The sequence below is a fragment of the Blastomyces gilchristii genome (genome assembly GCF_000003855.2).
Source record: "Blastomyces gilchristii SLH14081 genomic scaffold supercont1.3, whole genome shotgun sequence".
In the NCBI taxonomy this organism is placed as follows: domain Eukaryota; kingdom Fungi; phylum Ascomycota; class Eurotiomycetes; order Onygenales; family Ajellomycetaceae; genus Blastomyces; species Blastomyces gilchristii.
Window position 1 is genome coordinate 2939924 of NW_003101680.1, and position 23864 is coordinate 2963787.

Here is a 23864-nt window from a genome sequence, read left to right on the forward strand (position 1 = left end):
AGAAGTATGAAAAGATCTTCTGAACAGATCTTTCATCAGAATTGTCACTGAAATGAGGATTTGTACATAAGATTGACATAAGAGATGTAAAATTAGTCAATCAGAATATATACTCTCTGTCACAAACATATCTTGAAGAATAGAAGTGTCAGATCACAGATCTTCTAAAATATAGTCTTATATAACTCTTATCAAGCATGTGAGGCTTTTTAGTTCTATTTGTGAAAAAGACAGATGAGGAGTGACAGATGTGTATTAATTATGAAGCACTTAATAAGCTTATAATCAAGAATGAATATTCACTACTACAGATTCAACAACAGTTGAATATGATTGAAAATGTCTGATATCTATCAAAGATTGATCTTCTCTCAGAATACTGACAGATCTGTATAGATAAACTATCAGTCTCATGAACTGTGTTTAATACACAATGAAGAAAGTTCAAATTTCTGATAATATTATTCAGTCTGATAAATGCATCTATCATCTTCTAAACAATGATGAATACAATTCTTTATAAACAGAATGAAACCTCATATCTGATATATCTCAATGACATTCTAGTCTTTTCAAACTTATATAATAAATATCTGAAGCATCTCAATGAAGTGCTTATAACTCTGACAGAGTATAAGCTCTATATCAAATCAATTAAGTGTGTTTTTGAAACAGAAGAGTTGAAGTTTATAGAATATGTAGTGAGTGATGACTGTATACATCTCATTCTGAAGAAATTGAATATTATAGTAAATTGATCATGACTGAGAAATATACATCATGTATAATAGTTTCTTGAGTTAGTCTTATATTATCACAGATTTATCAAGGATTTCACATGAATATCAGTATCACTCTCAGATCTCTTAAGAGAAATGAATACAAATCTGTAAAAGAAGAAGTTTCATTCAATCATTTGAAATACTGTATGTGAAGAGGCTTTTCTCATACTGAGAGAATATATAACAATATTCTCAGTGCTTATTTAATCAGATTGTGATAAATCTTTTTACATTAAGACAGATATATTCAAATGAGCTATCAGAGACACTCTTCTACAGATAAGTAAGAACAGCAAGCTGAACTCAGTGATGTATAATGATAGAAAACTATCAGATACTGAGCTCAATTACTCAGTGTATGAAAAGAAATTGCTAGCAATCAAGCACATACTGATGTTATGAGATAGATATATTAACAACAGATATATAACAACAGTGATCACAGATTATAAAAGCCTCATCTATCTATAATTGATAATAAAACCTTTTAAATATTTAGCACATTGAATCTCAGAGTTTTAAGCATACAATCTTCATATTAAATACTAAAAGAAATCAGACACTGTGATATCTGATGCAATCAGTCACAGACCTGATTTCATGAGTGAGAGTTCTGCAAATCAGATATATGAGAAGTTCATATTAAACATACTAAGAGAATACAAGGAATTAGAATGAGTGAACATCATAATCTCTCACTTAAAGAGTGACAAGATGTCAGATAACAAGTGTCTCATGAGAGTAGTAGAAGAGATGCTTTCAAACTTTAAGCTGAGAAAATTGAAAAACAATGTTATGCTTTACTGCAATCTAGAATATGTGAAAGCTCTCTATCTAGAATCTTTATTTAGATATAACTTGATAGCTCACATGCATAAGAAATTCAGTCACTTAGAAAGCTCTGAACTCATGAGCATACTCAAATCAAGAGTATACTGGCCAAGCATGGCTGAGGACATTCAGGTGTATACTCATAAGTGCCTGAATTGTCAGGTCATGAAAGAATCTAAGAAAGAGTTAGAACATAAGAAAGTGTAACATCAGATGAAGTGTATGATACAACTGTTCAAATAATGAAGAGTGAATCTCATAGACATATTACTGTGAATATCAAATGAAAATTGATGAATAATCACTGCTATTGATTACACTACTAGACTGGCCGCTGAGATCATGAATTTCACATTTGGTCCCATTTGGTCTGATTCCATACATTTCTTGGCGTGAATCCCGCTGGGACTGGCTATCAAAAAAACATGTAAAGTGACTATATATCAGATCTTAAAATGGAATCATGACTTGAAAAAAATGAGAAAGTGGTTCTATTTGGTCCCATTTAGTCCCATTCTTGGCATAAAGTTACTATTTTTAGACATTTTAAGGTTTTTTTTAGACTATTTTTAATTTTTTAAAAAGTAACACTTTTTGATAATGCTCAAATGAGATTTAAAGTCATTTAAAGCAATAAAAATAATTTAAATTGAGAAGTGGAAATCATGGTCTCATTTGGAAAATGTGACAAGAGTAGACAGTAAGTCTCACTGAGACAGTATGGGACTACTATCTAATGTTAAAACCGTGTAATGGGATCAGTCGAATTGGTAATAGAACTATCAAAAAATCTGGTCCTGGTCCCAGACACGGTTACACGGTCAGTCTATACACTACTGACTGGCCAGTCATGAAAGCAGTTTCAGAGATGATAGAGAAGATGATGATGAAGTTTCTACATAATGAGATCTATGTCAACTATGAAATGCCATGTGAGATTCTAACTGATAACAGTGTGAATCTCATAGAAGAAGTAGTGAGGCATTTCATGAATCAGTTATAGACAAGATATTGTAGAACAACATCATATTATTTATAAATAAACAGGAAGATGAAATGCTTGAATGAAATCTTGAGTAACATGCTGATGAAATATCTAGTGAGCAAGTCTACAAGACTATGAGATGAATATCTCAGGCAGGCACTACTAGTCACATGAATTTGACAGTATGCAGTCTCTAAGCATTCATCATTCTACCTGTTGTATAAATTGCATCTGTGCATCCCGGAGAATGCTTTGAAAAAGGTGAGAGAGGGAACAGCAGTTGCAGATGCAGTAGAAACAGCAGTTACAGACACAGTAGTAGCAGTTGCAGATACAACAGTTACAGACATAGAATCAAGATTGAAAGAGATCAGTCATGCATATGCAAAAGCTAACAAGTTACTCCTGAACTGAGCAATTCAATCAAAAAGAATATAAGACTCACTAGTTAAGAAATTGAGTCTCAAGATAGAAACATGAGTTCTTATATACAATGAGAGTTCTGAGAAGTTTCAATCTAGATGGTTTGAGTCATATAAAATACTCAAATCACACTCTCTGAGAACATACACATTGAAAGAATCAGAGAAACAGATCTTATACAACTTAATAAATAATTCACAACTTATAGAAGTAAAGATGTAAGACTTAAGCAGATTATAATTATCTACAGCACTATTATCAGTATTGAAAAAGAAGAGACTTATAATTAAAAAGTCTCACAAAGTAAGAGAAATTATAGATACTTACAAATCAGATGATCTCACTTATTCTGATCTTTTCACAATTATAAGAAAAGAATGAGAAGAAATGAAGAAATCAGATGAATATCACACTTCAATAAGTGATGAGACTGTAGTCAGTCATACAATAATATACTGCAGATAGTGAGTATAATACAGCAAAGAGCAGTCTCAAAGCAGCAGACTTGTATGTGAATCAGATCATAGGAGAAAAAGAAATTCAGAGTTGAATTTAACTGTTTATATCAGTTCAATTACAGAGATCACAGAGAATAAACTATCTGAAACATTCATGAATATATGAGATCAAGTCATCTTGACCTCTGAGAACACTCAGAGATCAGATAAGATTAGTTTCAATGAACTATTCACTGTAGTGATCTGAGTAGGTAAAGAGAGACAGTATAATATATAAGACAGAATCACAAAAGATGAAAGCTGCTGAACCTAGTTATCAAACACTGTACTATATAGAGATCATATAAGAGTAGTGACTAGCAGATAAAGCAAAAGCATAAGAAAAGAAAAATAAATTAGTCATCAATTATAAGAGTTGACTGTAAAAGACAAATGTTATTATACACATCTCATTCATTTTTATACATCACATGTTTAATCTATTTTCAACATCACATCATCTGAAAAACATCAAAAATAAAGAAAATCTCAAAACTCAAGATTCATAAGAGATTTGAGAGTCATAAGCCACTCTCATAACAACACTGTACATGTCTTCAATTTCTCTATCACTCTGTATACAACATTAATATCATTTATTGCAAGATTGGCTGAAATACTAATATAGAAATGTGTACATGTACATGTAGAAAAATTAAAGAAGAGTGCAGAATCTGCAGAATCAGAAGTCAGAGCAGAGAGAGTGAAGATGAAAGAAATAGAAGAAGAAGAAGATACAGAATCAGATAAATAATAGTGAGAGTCACTCAGAGCTGAATACTTACAATTCAGTGTATGTACAATCTTCTCTGCAGAAGAGGAAGAGAAAGCAATAAGAGAAGCTTGAGAGTGAAAGAGAGTAGTCTCAGTGATATTATCATCTTCAATTAGAATAATCTCTGACACTGAAGTAACTAAGAATCATTATTAGTATATAAAAATCACAAAATCAGAGATGAGAATAGTTATTAAATGAACACTCACTGATCTTGAAGTTGTACACATAATTACAACATGCACAACGCTTCTCAGAAAGAGAGAGAAAGACACAGAGAAATACAGAAAGCAGAACACAGTGTGTGAATAACTCATTCTCACAATGACATCTCAGACAAGATGTATAAGTCTCACACTTATAAATGTAAAAGAGTATAACATCTGTGTTTCTGTTTCTGAAAACACAGATATCTTTTGCCTGTACTATGAAGTTGAATAATAGATATCAGAGAATAGGCTGATACAGATCTATTATTCTGAAGAAATTCATCAGAGTAGATGTTTTCATAATATTGAATTTTACAGTTGTGAAAAGCTTCTTGATATCTGTGAATGTCATGACTTTATACACAGTAAAACTCATAACAATTTCTTCTAAAAATAGAAAAATCAGTATCAGAAAGAAAGATGAAAAAGAAAAAGACTTATAATCTTAATACTGTTAAGAGAGAAAGTGATTCTCTGATATAAATGAACAATTATTCTATTATAAATATTTAAAATGAATATAATAATCAGCATCTGTGACTGAGCTTCAGATAGTCATATTATATACAGTCTTCATATAATAAATTATTCTGAGAGTCAGTAAGAAGAGTGAAAGTGTATATACTGAGAAATATAGTTTATTAAGTCTATATAACATCTTCTTGAAATAGAGAGAGCTGATAATGAAAGCAGAGACAGTAAAACCAGAAGTAGCAGAAGTAAGAGTCACAGAAACAGAGATAGTGAGAGTGAGAGAGTCAGACACAGAAACAGATGTAGAAGATTGAGAGAGAGTAGCAGAGAAAGAAATAGAGAGAGTAAGAGAGAATATGAAAGATCTGACTATACATGATATAGACAATTTCTTTATTATCATATTCTTCAAGTTCTTAATTAATAATTCAATATTGAGTTCACTATTATCAGTGAATATAGATCTGTCAACACATGAAGATTCTATATAAATAAAAACAAACATATCAGTATCTGTATTCATGTAAAATCATGTCAGAAAACACAATCAGAAACCTGCTGAGAAGGAAATAGTCAAGAATGTATAAGAAGATGAAGAAGATATATCATTCATAATAGTACATTCTGACAATTGTTAGAAGATAAACAAGTTCTGATCATATTTCACAACATATTATACTTACTGCTAATAAACTGCCTGATATGAGTACTACAATGACACTTGTTATGAGAATGAAAAGTCATTGCCAGAAACATGTACAATGTGATAGACAGACAGATAGAAAGAGTTGAATAGAAGAGAAGATAGAAATCTTGAATGATGATGATGTTTGATAATGACAATGATGAAGAAGATGATTGAAGAATGAGAAAAGTTAGTGAATGAGAGATGTAATATAGTGAAAGTTTCTTTGTAAGAGTGTACACAGAATACTAGCTGAATCAGAAATAGGTCACAAGATCATGAATGCTAGTGACGCGCTAATCCGCATGAAGCTAGAATAGATATCATGATTATGTGAGCGTGACTGAATCTGATGAGGGAGAATGTGATTCAGAAGAATGTATGACTGTTGAATAATAATGCGGCTGCTTCTGAACTTGCTTACAAGTGTAAAGAGGGCTATAGCAGCCACTAATTAATTTAGCGTATGATATTACAATATATAAGAAGCCGGCGTATGCCTGTAATCGTACGCTGGCAAGCAACCTTTGAATCACAATTGATCGGGCGCAGCCCGCCACAAGTCTCTTATTTATTTTCATTAATTAACTTAGAAAATGAACTGAATTGAAATAGATTTCTTGATTGAAATGAGAATAATTCTTTAAAGAAAATACTCTCTCAACTGTACAGATTATATTCACTAATTAAAAATTAATTTTCTTTATTAAATATTGAGAAAATTGATCATGAGAAGATATCTCTCTGAAGAGAAAAGCTGAAATCTCTTATAAACTTATAAATAAGTGAACTATTTAAAGAGAGAGAATATAAACAGCATTTAAAGAAAATCTCTATAATTAATATAAAAAACTCTATTCTGATTTACTCAGATAACTTGAAAAATAAGAGTTTAAACAGATTAGATACAGATATTACTTATACTGAAGATAGTATTAATTTCATCTTAGATTTCTGAAATTTAAGCTGTGAATCTGAAGTCTTTAATACTGAACTATTTATAATAGTAAAAGCTTTCAAACTTATTAAGATAAAATCTTATAAAAGAGAAAATAGCTTGAAAGAGATATGAATATTGTCTAATAGTTAAGCTGCTTTGAAAAGACTTAAAAATAGTCAGATTTTTAATAATTAAATAAATCTTAAACTGATTTTAAATTCTATTATAAAAATTTAAAAGAGAAGAATATTAAAACTGATAAGTTATCTACACTAAATTTCTGTTTATATGAATATTTATCATAATGAATTGACTGATTTAGTAGTAAAAAAGAGTTCAGAATTAAGCAGATCTATTTAAAAAACAGTATTCTAATCTTTTATAAAGAGAAAGATAAAAGAATCTTATTTAAATAAGTAAAATAAAAGTTAATAAAAATAAAAGAAGAGTATATATTATTCAAGATTTAAGATAAAACTTAAGTGAAAATCTTATTTAATTAAATATAAAAAGAAAATATTCTCATCTATAATTCAGTTGAAACTAGAATATAATTCCCCTGTTCTCCCCTACCACATCACAACCCCGGGCCAAATTGCCATACAAATTGTAAGTGAAAAGACCTAGTCATATGCGTCAATCTTCTCGATTTTGGAAGATCCCTGATCTGTAATTGTGGAGATATCTGAGGAGTGACATCTGCAAAAACCCTGTCCATCTTTGATGTTCCAAAACATCAACGCCAAGTCCCACCCTCGTACCGCCCTTCTCAATCTGGCCCATCCCCGGCAGAAAAATACAAAAAAATACCTCGGCAATAATATCAAGCACATAATCAACAGACACTTCTGAAGTGCAACCTCCGCAAATACTCTGTCTGTCTTCAGTGTATCTAGACATCAACGCCAAGTCTCACCCTTGTACCGCCCCTCTCAATCTGGCTCATCCCCGGCAGAATAATACAAAAAGATACCTTGACAACAGTACTCAATACATAATCAGCGGACAACAAGTCAACAGAACAAGTCAACAGCACATAGACTGGCCGCCGGGACCATGAATTTCACGTTTGGTCCCATTTGGTCTGGTCCCATACATTTCTTGGCGTGAATCCCGCTGGGACTGGCTATCAAAAAAACATGTAAAGTGACTATATATCAGATCTTAAAATGAAACCATAACTTGAAAAAAATGAGAAAGTGGTCTCATTTGATCTCATTTAGTTCCATTCTTGACATAAAGTTACTATTTTTAGACATTTTAAGGTTTTTTTTAGACTATTTTTAATTTTTTAAAAAGTAACACTTTTTGATAATGCTCAAATGAGATTTAAAGTCATTTAAAGCAATAAAAATAATTTAAATTGAGAAGTGGAAATCATGGTCTCATTTGGAAAATGTGACAAGAGTAGACAGTAAGTTCCACTGGGACAGTATGAAACTACTATCTAATGTTAAAACTGTGTAATGGGATCAGTCGAATTGGTAATGAGACTATCAAAAAATCTGGTTCTGGTCTCAGACACGGTCACACGGTCAGTCTAACAGCACATCAACAACTATAAATTCAGTATATCTCAAGGTCTGATTGAGCCTTTGATCCCTGCACAGTGAGATATATTAAATCTAGTTTTAATATCTCAATATTCAATAGATTCTGCAAGGGATTGAGAATAGCAACACTAGATTTCTATTGAATTTGAGAATTAACTCTATATTAATATAATCATTGACAAAGTCTTCTATTTTCAGATATAAATAATCAGTTCCTCTACATCTCACTGACAATATTTATATTATTATATAGAAACAGACTTATATTCTCTATAATATCAAGACTCTGAAGAGAGAAAGTCTTGATAGAGAGTATACAGTAGTGTATATCTTAGCAGTTTCTATCTTATTCTTCTGCAGCAGTTAATACAAAAAAAAAGATCTTAGAAATAGTTTTTTACTTCTCTTGAAAAAGTAAGGTGTTTTTCTCTGGATTTTACACAATATTCTTACAAAGAATTAAAAACAGAGTTGTTTTCTGTCATAATTTCATATTCTTTTAAGTAAGAATTACTTTTTCAGTAGCTGAAGAGCTTTCATTAATACTTAATTCTCTTTTACACTCTTTATTAACTGATTTGAGTTGCACACTTGTTGTGTGAGGAGAATTGAATGATTTAGAATAAAATTGAATAGTTTTAATCAATTTCTCTGCAAAAAATTGACTTATTTTTTGTCAGTTTTTCTCTTAAAAACTGTCATATTATCTGATTTATTATCAATTGATATCATACTTTTCCTCACTGTATCTCAAGAAAGAGTTTGTAAAGATTTTATTGATTTATCTTAAAAATCAATTTTAGTTTATTAGATTCTCTTTAAAAATCTAATCTAGTTACTGAACTAGTGTGAAAAAAAATCAGATATTTTATACATAAAAGTCTTTCATTCTTCTTTTGAAACAGTCTGACCAACTTTTCAATTGAAAATAGACTAATAAACCTCTTAACTGAAACAGTCTGATCAACTTTTCATTTGAAAATAGATTAATAAATCTCTCAACTGAAACAGTCTGACCAACTTTTCATTTGAAAATAGACTGATAAATCTCTCAATTGAAACAGTCTGATCAACTTTTCATTCAGTGAGTAAAATGAGTTGAAGAGTACACTCAGTTAATGTGAAAAAAGATGTTTTCCCAGATGCTGTTTCTGAGATTGAAATTCTAAAGAGAAGAAAGAAGGAAGAAATAGAGAAATAACAAGTTCTTGAAATACAGAAACTGGAAAAAGCAAGCAAAATTCTTGAAAAATAGTGTCTGAGTGAGAAGAATGAAGAAGTTCTGTTAATTCTTCATACTCAGGCTAGACAACTACAAGAAGTGATCAAGTTCAAACTTGGAATTTCAAACACAATTCAAAAAACATTGCAATCTTCTAGTACAGTCACTGACTCTTTTTCATCTTCTACTTCTTCACCTTCTTCTTCAAATCAGAAGAAAATATATGCTCAAGTAGCAGAATCTGCTGTCTCTAAATCTGTTAGTTTAAAACCTGCTCAAAATTCTGAGAAAACTGAGAAGAATATTACTTAGACTTCTGTTCACAGAAAGAAAAAAAAAGAAATGCAGAAAGAGAAGAGCTTTCAAATCTTCAGAAATAGAAGACTTATTCTCAAAGTCTTAAATCAGAAGATCTTGCAAAAAAACAAGCTAAACTCAAATCTCATTTTCAGAATGAGAAATGAAATTAATCAGCATTTCTTTTCTCAGTTAATGACTGATATTGAAGTTCAAAAATCAGTTATAGCTTTAATTGAGTTATCTTTCTTTGAAAATTCTATTATTCTAACTACAATACCTGAATTAAGTGCAGAATTCCTCATTCAGAATGAGAATCTCTGAAAATCAGTAATAGAATCTCTACTGAATACAATAATTCTATCTGAGAGAGATGAAAAGTGAGACAAATTCATTCTTCATGATATTTCAGTTGAAATTTTTGACTGTGAGAAAGAAATACTACTTCTCAAAAATGAATTAGAAGAATATAATTCTATTCAACTGAGAAAAGAGTCTGTATAACTTAATTCAATTGAGTTCAGACAGAGTAGAAGAAATGCCTCTGTTTTAGTATATATAAAGAGACTTGAACAATCAAGAATCTCTCAAGTAAGAGTAACAGATTTGAAAATGAGAGTTCATGAATACAATGACTCAAGAATGAATCTCAAAGCTCAAACACAGTGTTCAAACTGTCAAAGATATGAACACTTTGTAATCTCTTGTTTCAGAGACTCAAAATGTGCATTCTGTGCTAGAGATCACAAAACTAGTGAGCATAAATATGAAACATGCTTAAAAAGAGATGAAATATATTAATATACTCTGCTTAAGTGCTTCAATTGCAAAGAAAAACATGCATCTAGCTCAAAAGAATGTGTATTTACTTCAAGAACTCAGAAGAACTGGAGAAAAGATGAAGCTTAAAGTGAATCTAAAACTGAACAGAAAAGTCAAGCTAGTAAATCTACAACTACAAGCTTAAAAAGAAGAAACTCTTAACTGTCTAGATCTTCAAACTTCAATTCTCTAGCTAAATGTAAGCAGAATTTGAATTCTCAAACATCTGTTAAGATTAGAGAATTGAGAAATGACTATGATAATAAACTAGATAGAATGCAAGCAGTTGAGATTCCTGCTTTTTAAAATAGTTATAATCTACTATTTAGTGATAGTGATTAAATTCTACTCTATCTTTATTCTCTTTTAGTATGAATGTACAACAAAAACAATAAAAAAAGTTTAAAAACTCTTTAAAAATCACATTTATTCAAAATAATGTGAATAGAAACTCAAATTGCATTTATTCTTGTCTTCAGATTGCATTTGAATAAAAAGTTAACTTTGTACTTCTTCAAGAATCAAACTTTGATACTGAGTAAAAGTACATCATTTCTCATTCAAGCTATTACTACTTTCTTTCTGAAAAATCTGAGATAAAATCAAGAGTAGTGATCTATGAGAGAAAAAGATCAAGATATCAATTTAATTTGAGATTTGATATCATATCTGACTCTGATATTCTAGTGAGTGATATTATAGATAAAGAGAATGAGTTTGACACTATTCAACTTATAAATATCTATAATGAAAAGTCATTAAAAGAAAACAACAATATCTGGACAATTGATAGAGGATTTTTGAATATAACTCTCTTAAAAAACTCTATAATTGCAGGAGACTTCAATGCACATCATCTCTGATGAAACTCAGAGTGCACAAGAGCAGTAAGAGCAGATAAACTGGTTGAATGAACTTTTAAGTGTTCAATAGATTTAGTTAATAAGTCTGATTAACAAACATTCTTTAGAAAAGGCATGAAACAGAAATCTATTATAGATCTAACTTTCATGTCACAAAAATCTAATTGAAAAAAGACTTATAAACTGGTTTATTGATTCAAATGAAACCTCAGGATCAGATCATGAGATCATTCAATTTGATATTAAACTGAGTGAAAAATAAAGAAGTGAAAATCCTCTTCTCTCTAATCAGTATAACTTTGAAAAAGCTGATTGAAAAGCAGTTGAAGAAAGAGTAAAACAGCTGAAATCTGAAAGACAGAGTGAGCTCTATTGAAATCAAAGTCAAGATATCTCAAATGAAATGCTTGAGAATAGAGTAAAGCTGATTACATCTATTCTTCTAACAAGTATTGAAGAAAATATTTCAAAGAAAAAGTCTTCTGAGTATTTTAAATCTTGATGAGATGAGAATATCATCTCTAAAAGAAAACAATTAGTCACTGCTAAGAGAGAGTGAAAGAATAACTTAATATCTGATGAAGAGTTCAAAGCTATTTGAAATGAATATTTTTCAGATATTAAAAAAGCCAAAACAGATTGCTGGAACAAATTTCTTGAAGAAGCACAAGAAAAAGAAGTTTTTAAAGCCTTCAACTATACTAAAACAAGAAGTGTAGCAAAGCTTCCAACCTTAGAATATGAATTTCAGAATGAATTGTATACAGCAAACTTCTTTGAGAAAAAATGTCAAGCTTTTATAAGAATTCTCTTTCAAAACTCATCACATTTAGAAGAGAAGAATATGTCATTTCATGAATATATTGATGAAAATAACTGAGGAATGATCTGAGCTTACATGTGATGAACTAGAGTCAAGCAATATTCTCAAAGTTCAATTAAAAACTGCTGCAGGGCCTGATTCAATTAATCACTTGATTATTTAAAAATATATATTTCTACATGAAGAATGAATATTTTGAACTCTTTTTTAAATCTCTTAAAAAATGATTATTACTCTGAATACTGAAGAGAAGCTACTGAAGTAGTCCTTGTAAAATTTAATAGAAAAGCTTCAATTTCTAAGTTATATAGAGTAATATCTCTGTTGAACTGTTTGAGAAAAATTCTAGAAAAGATAATAGCTACTAGATTATCTTTTATAAGCTCTATTAGTGATTCTCTTCTATTTAATGAATAAATGAGAGATAGAAAACAATGTTCTACAATTGATACTGTTCTCTCAGTTATTCATGATATTCAAGTAGCAAAGCATGAAGACCTGGTCTCAACTGTAGTTTTTATTGATATAAAAGGTACATTTGATCATATTTCAAAGTCTAAGATAATTCAAACTTTGAAGATGTTAAAACTGTCACTTTCTCTAATAAAATGAGTTAATTATTTCATGTCTAAAAGAATTATACAACTATTCTTTAATGGAAGAAAACAAGATAAAACTGAGATAAAAATAGAAGTATCACAAGAATCATTAATCTCACCTGTTTTATTTGTAATATACACTGCATATCTATTCAAGAATAGAGAGATGAAAATAGTGAGATCTTCAAGTTATATAGATGATATTGATCTACTCTACAGTTCAAAGACAATCAAAGAGAATTTAGAAGTGATTGAGAAAGCAGTAAAGAAAATCTTTGTTAGAGCAGATATCAATCTAATTCAATTTGATATGAATAAAACTGAGTTAATTCACTTTTTTCTCAGATTTAATGAGAAAAAACTAAGTCTAACTCTTTTGAATAAAGAGATTAAACTCAGTTTGAATGTCAAATGACTAGAAGTATGATTAAACTTCAAGTTGAATTTTAAATATCATATTCAACAAAGAATCATCAGGGCGGAGAGACTACTGAATAGTATAATCAGACTATCAAATACTGAGAGAGGTCTATTCTTTCAGACTATGAGACAGTTATACATAGCCTGTATTATCTCAGTAGCTGATTATAAAGTTCAAGTTTGATGAAATAATCAAGATAACTTCACTGAACTCTTTCAAAGTCTATAAAACAGAGCTTTGAGAAGAATTCTGAGAGTATTTAAATCATCTTCTATTAAAGCAATGGAAATTGAAGCTTCAATTCTATCTTTCACTATTCAATTTGAAAAGGCCTGTATGAACTATGCTCTGACAGTCATGAAGATGAGCTTAAATTATATAATCGGAGAAAGAGTCTCTTCTTCATTTTCATCAGTTAACTCAGGAAATGAACTGGATTGAAATAGATTTCTTAATTGAAATGAGAATAATGCTTTAAAGAAAATGCTCTCTCAACTGTATAGACTATGTTCACTTATTAAGAATCAATTTTCTTCATTAAATGTTGAGAAAATTGATCATGAGAAGATATCTCTCTGAAGAGAAAAGCTTGAATCTGTCATAGACTTATAAATAAGTGAACTATCTAAAGAGAGAGAATATGAACAGTATTTGAAAAAGATCTCTACAATCAATATAAAAGACTCTATTCTGATTTACTCAGATGGCTCAAAAAATGAGAATTTGAATAAATTAAACACAGACATTGCTTATACTGAAGATAATATCAACTTTATCTCAGATTTCTGAAATTTAGACTGTGAATCTGAAGTCTTTGATACTGAACTATTTACAATAGTGAAAGCTTTCAAACTCATTGAAATAAAATCTTATAAAAGAGGAAATAGTTTGAAAGAGATATAAATATTCTCTGATAGTCAAGCTGCTTTAAAAAGACTTAGAAATAGTCAGATTTATAATGATCAAATGAATCTTGAACTGATTTTAAACTCTGTTTTGAAAATTTAAAAGAGAAGAACATTAAAACTGATAATTCATCTGCATTGAGTTCCTGCTTATATGAATATTCATGACAATGAATTGGCTGACTCAGCTGTAAAAAAGAGTTCAGAATCAAGCAGATCTATTCAAAAAACAGTATTCTGATCTTTCATAAAGAGAAAGATAAAAGAATCTTGTTTAAATAAGTGAAATGAAAGCTGGCAGAAATAAAAGAAGAGTATACATTATTCAAGATTTGAGATAAAATCAAAGTGAAAATCTTGTTTAATTAAATATAAAAAGAAAATATTCTCATCTATAATTCAGCTGAAACTAGGACATGATTATTTCAAATTCCATATACAAAGATTTGATGATAGATTTGATTTGACAGAGTGCTCATTCTGCAATACAAATGAAAATCCTGAGTATATTGTAATGCATTGTGTATTATACAATAGTCTCAGAGTCAGATTAAAGAAGAAGTATGATTTAAATTAATTAAATATGAGGTTTTTATTCTCAACTGATATAGGAATTAAATACTTAATAGACTTTCTATCAGAAACTCAAGCAGCTATAAGAAAATGACTGAATTCAGAAGTATCTGAATATGAAGAGATGAAAATTGATTAGATATAGTCTGTTAAAACAGCTATACACTATCTTTTAATAATTTTATTTTATTATAGTCTCTCTTTACTGTACTTGTTTCTTTCTGTTCTTTTATTTCTATCTATTTAATATATCTATCTTTAAGACTATGTTCTCTTTTCCTTTGTCATGATATTTTCAAATGATTTCAAAGTATCAGAAGATGTTAAAATACTGTAATTTATTAACAGTTTTTATATTCTGAGCTGGAATTTTCTGATTTTGCATATCTGAAATTGATAAATGTATAATAGTTGACTCTATAGATATAGGAAAAACTCTGAGAACTAAAGGTTCTCAGGTAGATATTATAGTCTCTGACTGTATACATCTATAATTAAAGAATAATAATAATAATAAATAGAATATAATTATTTTAAATTCTATATACAAAGATTTAATAATAGATTTAATTTAATAAAATACTTATTCTACAATATAAATAAAAATTCTTAGTATATAGTAATATATTATATATTATATAATAATCTCAGAGTCAGATTGAAGAAGAAGTATAATTTAAATTAATTAAATATAAGATTCTTATTCTTAACTGAGATAGAAATTAAATACTTAATAGACTTTCTATCAGAAACTTAAGCAGTTATAAGAAAATAACTGAATTCAGAAATATCTAAAAATAAAAAGATGAAAATTAATTAGATATAGATAATAGCCTGTTAAAATAACTATATACTATCTTTTAATAATTTTATTTTATTATAGTCTCTCTTTTACTTTACATTTTCTTTTCTATTCTTTTCTATCTATCTATTTAATGTGTTTATCTTTAAGACTATATTCTCTTTTTCTTTGTCATAATATTTTCAAATGATTTCAAAGTATCAGAAGATATTAAAATACTGTAATTTATAAAGAGTTTTTATATTCTGAGCTGAAATTTTCTGATTTTATATATCTGAAATTAATAAATGTATAATAGTTGACTTTATAGATATAGAAAAAACTCTGAGAACTAAAAGTTCTCAGATAGATGTCGTAGTCTCTGACTGCATACATCTTGAAGAATAACGTTGTTGTGTTGTAATCTAACTACGCGAGTTACACTAAATGAATAGATTAGAGTGACACGTGACTAGAGTAGATGTAGTAATCATCAACACTCTCTCTTACTACACTGTGACCTATAATAAGCAGCCACCTGAGGCCTTTCTTATTCTCAAATCTTTCAAAAATGTAATAATAATTAATTACATGAATCAGACTCTGATTTCCTCATTAGAAAAGATGTTCATACAACAATAACTGTAAAAATCAAGAAATATATGCAAAATTCATTGATCTGCTGTATCATCATTATCATTTAATTATTTCTTCTTCTCAATTTCCTGAATGTCAACTCTCTTGACAAATTCTTCAAATGCAGGCTTTGTCAGTGACTTGATAAGTCTGTCAGCTATGTTTACTGTAGAACTAACATGTTTCATCATGATTTTCTCTTTTTCAATTAAATTATAAAGAATATGATATCTAATCTCAATATGATATAATCTTTATGTTAAGAATTCTCTCTTTGCTAGATTAATTGCTCTCTTATTATCAACTCATAGATATGAGCATATTTTCACTTTTTCATCATTCATCAATTCAGTGTTATATAATATATCATTCAATCTGATTATCTTACAAGCTATCTCACTAGCTGTAATATATTCAGCTTCTGTGATTGATTTAATAATAGATGTCTGTCTCTGCAACTGCTATGAGATTGATGACTCATTAATCAATATAACATAGTCAGTAGTTAATTTGTATTAAGAATCTGCCTCTGCTCAGTCTGAATCATAGTATATCACAGAACTCAGATTCTTATCACTGATCTCCTTTCTGTATAATATGTCATGATTTTTCATCTTCTTGACATAATGTAGAACATGCTTCAATGCTGCCTAACATGCTTTGTGTGAATATGAGTTAAAATGTGAGAGATAGTTGACTGTGAATATCAGATCTGATCAGCTACTTAAGACTAAATACTGTAATAATCTCAATTCTTGATAATATCTTATAGCTGTAAAGTCATCATTCAATTCATCATTCTTATCAGATGAAAACTTCAGTTATATATCTATTATCATTGAAGTCTCTGCAGAATTCATCTTATTCATACTGAAATCTTCAAGAATCTCCTCAATATAACAGCTCTGTATAACTGCTAGATTGTCATTCCTCTGACATTTAATCTTTATTTTAAGATATGATTTGATCTCTTCAATATTCTTTGTCTCAAATCTCTTTACAATCTCTCTCAATACTCAGTCTAATTGCTGTTCTTGAGATTCTGTCACTCAACAATCATTGATATGCAATATCAGATAGATCTTGTGAACAGAGTGATATAGAAATTCATTATTATAAGATAATATTTTAAATCTCAATATGATGAGGTATTCTGTTACTAGAAAATATCATACTCTCACAGCTTACTTCATTTTATATAGACTCTGACAGAGTAGTCTTATCAAGTTCTCTCTATCATACTTAATATCTGTGAGTAGTTGTATATAGATTATCTCATTCTGTGATAGTATATCATTCAAAAATGCAGATATATAGTCAATTGATTTGATCTTTCATTCTTTGACAGTCAATATAGTAAATAGACTGTGTGATGTAGACTCTGATATCACTGCAGTATATAATCTTGTATAATAAATACTCTACTGTTGTAAGAACTCTCTAATCACTTAGCAAACTCTAAAGTAGATGATTTCTCTCTTATTATTGAATTTCTAATCATATACTCATTTATCTGTAAGAATATTCATTTTCAGAGTCTTCTCAATGATAATATATATCTTCTTCTATTTAAATATCTTAATCTTCTTTTTCATTATCTCATGTTAATAGTCTCAGTCTGAGCTTCTCTTGACTTCTGTCAGTATAGTTGATCAGTCTGTCAGAATACTTAGAATAGAATCATTCTTATTAACAGTGTCTTCAAACTCTTTATTCATAACAAGCTGTGTCTCATTATTTAGAAGATAGATTGAATCAATTACACTCTCTAAGTCTTTATTAACAATTATCTTCAAAATATCTGACTTTTTCTTCACTAGATATTATAGTAAGCAGTGCTGTCATTTCTCTCTGATATTCAGAATGTTCAATTTATTAGATAATTCATTGAATTCTCTTACTGTATTTACAGGTGTATTTACACTCATATCAAGAGCTTCATTAAATATAACATCTCATGCAATCTCAAGATAATATGCAACAGAATCTCACACATGATATTAATGTAATTCTTGATATTCAATCAGCTGTCATTTCTTACTATCAGTTATTATTATTATTATTCTTCTTTCATTATACTCATATGCAAGCGGAGCTTATGATGAGTCCTTGCGTGATGTTAAATACAGGTCAAGTGTTGGTTATACAGGAGGAAATACAGGTGTTGAGACCACGCCAAGATAACAAGAACATAGGAAAATACAAAGGAGTGACAATTAGATACATGCGATAATAACTTCCCAGCCCAGGAACATAGAGCGATTCATTGGAGCGATTTGTACACCTCTGTATTTATTAAGAACCTGAGGTGCTTGAGTTCCGGATTTAATGTATCCCCTGCGGGTTTCGAACCCACGCGCCTTGGTTTCCCACGCCAAGGTACTACTGGGTGGCCGCATTAACCATTCAGCCACCGGGGCTCTTACTATCAGTTCTATTTACAAGTTTATTCAACACTTTCAAATCCTTCTTATAGATCTTGCACTCTCATCTCTGTATTTAATGAATAGAAGATTGCATCTCAGTTCATACTTTAAAAGATATAAGTGATGTTTCTTTCTTACATTTAAATATCTTTATTAATATTTAAGATGTGTTGATTATTATAATTACAGCTTATATTACTTCACTTCAAAGTTCTCTTTCTAATTCACTATTAAATAGTAGACTTTATATCTTTTCTGTAACTATTCAATTCATGTGTTCTGCTGAGTCATTTAATTATGATATATCAGATGTAGTCATTTCATATGTTATTTCTTTACTCTGATAGTAGATCTTAAGTTCTTGACTTTTAAACTCTTCTTTATCATCTCAGTGTAGAGTTTTAACTCAATATTATATAGTTATCTTAATATCTGTGATGAAGTTTATTAATCTTACAGTAGATTCTTTCTTTCTTATTATAAGAATTATTCATCTATAACAGATTGTATTATCTGTTATACTCAATCAGTAGCTTGCACCTCTTCTAGTGAAAGTATTATTCTTATTGAAAAGTGTTTTTTCACTCTCTGCTAGATTGATGAAGAATCTCATTATCAGCTTAACAGCTTATATCATAGATACAAAGATTGAATATGTTATTTTTATCTGAACACAGACTTTACAGAATGATAAAGCTTATTAATTAATAATTCTCATCTCTAGACATGAATCTGCTATCATTTTTACAATATCTGTGAAATTTAGATATTCTAGCTTTTAATGTCATTGCATCATCATATTATTATTATTATTATTCTTCCATTATACTCATATGCAAGCGGAGCTTATGATGAGTCCTTGCGTGATGTTAAATACAGGCCAAGTGTTGGTTATACAGGAGGAAATACAGGTGTTGAGACCACACCAAGATAACAAGAACATAGGAAATACAAAGAAGTGACAATTAGGTACATGCGATAATAACTTCCCAGCCCAGGAACATAGAGCGATTTATTGAAGCGATTTGTACACCTCTGTATTTATTAGGAACCTGAGGTGCTTGAGTTCCGGATTTAATGTATCCCCTGCGGGTTTCGAACCCACACACCTTGGTTTCCCACGCCAAGGCGCTACCGGGTGGCCGCATTAACCATTCGGCCACCGGGGCCATTGCATCATCATAAGTTCTATAATCTTTATATCATTTCTTTCAGATAGTGTTAATATTGTGTCATCTTTCATCTGTAATGTATTTACAGGTTCAAAATCATTATTAAGTATAGTAAATCAGATCAAGTCTCTGTATATAATTAGTCTTTTCATCTCATAGATATTATTCTCATTTAATCTTACTGTAAATAAGAATATGCAGTCAGAAGATATAATCAATATAGCATGATTATTCTTATATATCAATCACTTATAGATATAACTCTGATATATAAGCTTATTCATACTCATAAGATTCACTTCTAACTTCAGAATATAGTAGATATTATTTAATAGCATATTCATCTCTTTCACTGAAATCTTCATATCTTCTATAGCTGCAGCAGAGATTATCATTCTGTCTATTATTTTTAATATCACTTTCATCTTCTGAGGTTTTGTCATAATAAGATCTCTGTAAGATGTAACATAAACACCTGATTCAGAGTCTAGAATTCAGATATTTTTTCCTGTTTAATCACTTACATAGACCTTTTTCTTGATGTGAAATACTTACTTTATATTATTGTGAATAGAAGTAGTATCTGTATTCTTCACATTCTTATCTTTATTCTTATTTCTATTTATATTGAAGTTTGAAGAATGTTTCTCAGAGTATTTCTTTCAATAGTCAGTCTGAATATAATCAATCTTTTAATAATGATAGTAGATTCTTGTATTATTATCTCTATATTCAGGTTTGAATTCAGTGTTCTTATTCTTATTATTATCTTTGTTCTTGTCTTTCTTATTCTTATCTTGTATGTTGTTGATAGAATTTCTAGATATATCAGTATTTACTTCATTTACAGCAGAGAGCTGTAAAAGAATATCATAGTATAGACTTATAAAATCATTCTCTAAGAGTTGAGTATTATCTTTGTCAATTTGATTTATTTAATTTCTTATGAATGAGGCTCAATCTCTGTTAACTTCTATAAGTAATCTATTAAAAAACATGATATCTTCAATCTTATATTTCAGATGAATATAATCAGTTCTGATAATAATTAATTATTCAATGAAAGCTCTATCAGATTCTTTACTTTTAAAGATTATTTTAATAAGCTCTTTAAATAAATGAGTTCTATATATAGCAGATCTCTCAGAAAAGTTATTCTTTATAATAGTTTATAGAATATAAGCTGATAATTTAAACTTCTTAAGTATAGTGAAATGAGTCTTGATCTGCAGAGCAATTACAGATTATATATAATTATATAATTAAAGATTATATTCTTTTCAGAAATATTATATATTTATAGTAATATTCTCATTAAGATTATTATCTTTAAGAATATTATTAGTTTCAGACTGCTCTGCAGTTAAAAGAATTTTCTCTCTTCATATTAAATAGTTAATGAATTCAGTGAGAACTATTAATCTTTTAATAAGTCTTACTTAGCTTCTGAATTCTTCAAGAACTTTTATTATAATAGATATCTTCTCTTTTTATTAAAGATATTCTATCAGATCTACTCTTATCTTATTATCTACAGAGTCATTTCTACTGATCTTTATCTACTCAATCTTATACTGAAGTCTTATAATTTCTAGTCTTATATAAGTCCTCTTACTTACTGAGCTATTATCATTTCAGTCACTTGAGTCTTTTACATTATCTGATATTTCACTAATATCTTCAATCAGATCTTTGTATATATTAAACTTATCAGACTGTTTCTCTGCAATGATTTCATCTTGTGGCGGGCTGCGCCCGATCAATCATATAGACTATTCCGTTACACTTCACAGATTCCAACCACTTCATTCTCGAACACGTACACTCCGATTCTCAGCCATTCTCAATCACTGATCCTCGGCCGCTACGAACACGTGTATATCATTCTCAAACGTGTACACTTCAATTCTCAGCCATTCTCAATCACTGATCCTCGGCCGCTATGAACATGTGTATATTCTTCTGTCTCAAAGTTCCACCGCGTACATCACCACATATGTGTATAAATATCCATCTCAATCACTTATTCTTGCACTTTCTCTTTCTTTTCTTCTCTAATGTTTTTATCTTTGTTATATAAGACCTATAATATTATACTGATCTATTCAGTGTAGGCCTCTTACACTATAAAAATGTTCATTGTCTTCTTATCAGAAACAATTATTCATCAAGAGATATCTGAATACATAACAATGTATAAGAAATAGAGAAACAGTTAAACAGTTAAGCAGACACTGAGTTCTCAGATAGTTCTCAGATAGAAGCTTGCTTATCAGTTGTTCTGACTCTGTAATAAGATCTTATGAAGAGAATAAGATCTTACAAGAGAATGTCAGTGAAAGATCTGAGAGTTCTGACACTCAGATATATGAGAATATAATTACACATCTGATGATTGATATAACTATGTTTAACAATAATATGAAACTCTCAAACATGAGTATAGATACAGTGTCACAGTGGCTCTGAGTAATGTTGAAACTATAATAATAATAAATAGCTGATATGCATGCAACTTAACAATGTCAATATGAAAAGATTCAATAATTAACTCATATGATTTCAACATCTACAGAATTGAATATAAAAGTGCTGAAAGAATGCTTAGATGCTTCTGTATATTTTAATGCTTCTGATCTCACTCTCTACTCATTATAAAGAATGAAAATGCTTATGAAACTGAGTGTAGATGAAGATGTCATCAGTTCATTAATCAATCAAGATTGATATATTAATGAATAATTGAAAGATTGTATAAAATAGAAGTTTCATTCATGAATGAAAGCATGTGAATCAGTGTTGTGAATATCTGATAATATCATGAAATATCTTGATGTTCTGTTTCAAGACACTGCTATATAACAGAAAGTATTAGATTGACTACAGAGTATCTGACAGAGAAATATTTCTCTTATAACATTTATTTCTGACTTCAATATCAAGATTCTAGAAGCAGATAATCAATCTTGAGAGAATTAAATAAAGATTAGCATGCTTAAGAAGATATTAACTTTCAAACTCTTACAAGTTCTTATAAGTGTAGATAAAGATCAGACTTATAAAGACTTCTGCACATAGCTCTGAACAATGAATGACTGTCTTACTAAGCTCAAGAATATACAAAATAGTGATAGAAGATGTTATATCTCAGTGACTCATACACTTATGCTGAGGAATAACAATGATGCAGATGCTATGAATTGAGTAGACTTGAATATCTATATATAAGCAAGAGTCTCTGCTGTCTGAACAGACTTCTGAGTCTCTGAGATCACTTCTGAAGAAGTCACTGATTAATGTCAATGTGAAGTGTGCATTAACTGTAACTGATCAGAACATATTGCTTTCAACTGCTGATCAACCTATGTGTCTTCATACTTAAGAGAAAGATCAGCATCTTCTCATTTAAAGAATGAATCAGTGTCTGTCCACATTAATCATATTACATTAGAGAAATATTTAGAAGATAACTATAAGAATGTCTTAATGAAACAGAGAAAAGATTAGCTTCTGTTCAAATTCATAAACAGAAGCTTGAAGAGATTAGATGACAATGATTTAAAGAGAAGATGATGATGAATGTGATTCTTATATCTACTGTGATTGATAATATATATAATATGAAAGTTATAATAGACAGTGATCTATATCACTATATAATGATAAAATCTTCAGTTATAAGATATTATAATCTTCAGTGTATCTCTTTATTAAAATCTCAACTTCTCACAGAATTTGATGATTCAAAAGACATTTGTACCTGTTACATGATAAAGCTGATCATAGATGTAAGAGAATATCAATGTGAAGATGTCTATACATATGAAGTTAATAATCTTGATTATAATTTTATGCTAGAACTTGTCTGACTATCTGAACAAGATATCTTATTAAATGCTTGAAACAGAAGCTTGATATTCTCTAACAATGATAGAATTCATGAAGATGACATTTACAAGACTATTAATCTGACACAGATCTCTGTCAATATCTATAAAATGCTCAGAAAAAGAAGTCACTGAAAGAATCACTGATAGTAGAATTATATATCAATCTATTCTATCAGTCTGACTGATATTAAAAAGACTCTAGAAAAATTATCTTATATTACAATAACAGATGCTTGTATGAAACTCTCTCAACAATATTATGCATATCTAGATGTCTTTC

At 29.3% G+C, this 23864-nt stretch overlaps 2 pseudogenes across 2 annotated transcripts; both read right to left on the reverse strand.

The window, feature by feature from the left end:
- Positions 1-18427: 18427 nt before the first annotated feature.
- On the reverse strand, positions 18428-18516 carry BDBG_16528 (annotated as a pseudogene). Its single transcript has one exon. The product of its transcript is annotated as a tRNA-OTHER (tRNA).
- A 1086-nt stretch (positions 18517-19602) lies between these two features.
- On the reverse strand, positions 19603-19691 carry BDBG_16529 (annotated as a pseudogene). The gene has a single exon. The product of its transcript is annotated as a tRNA-OTHER (tRNA).
- Between the last annotated feature and the right edge of the window lie 4173 nt (positions 19692-23864).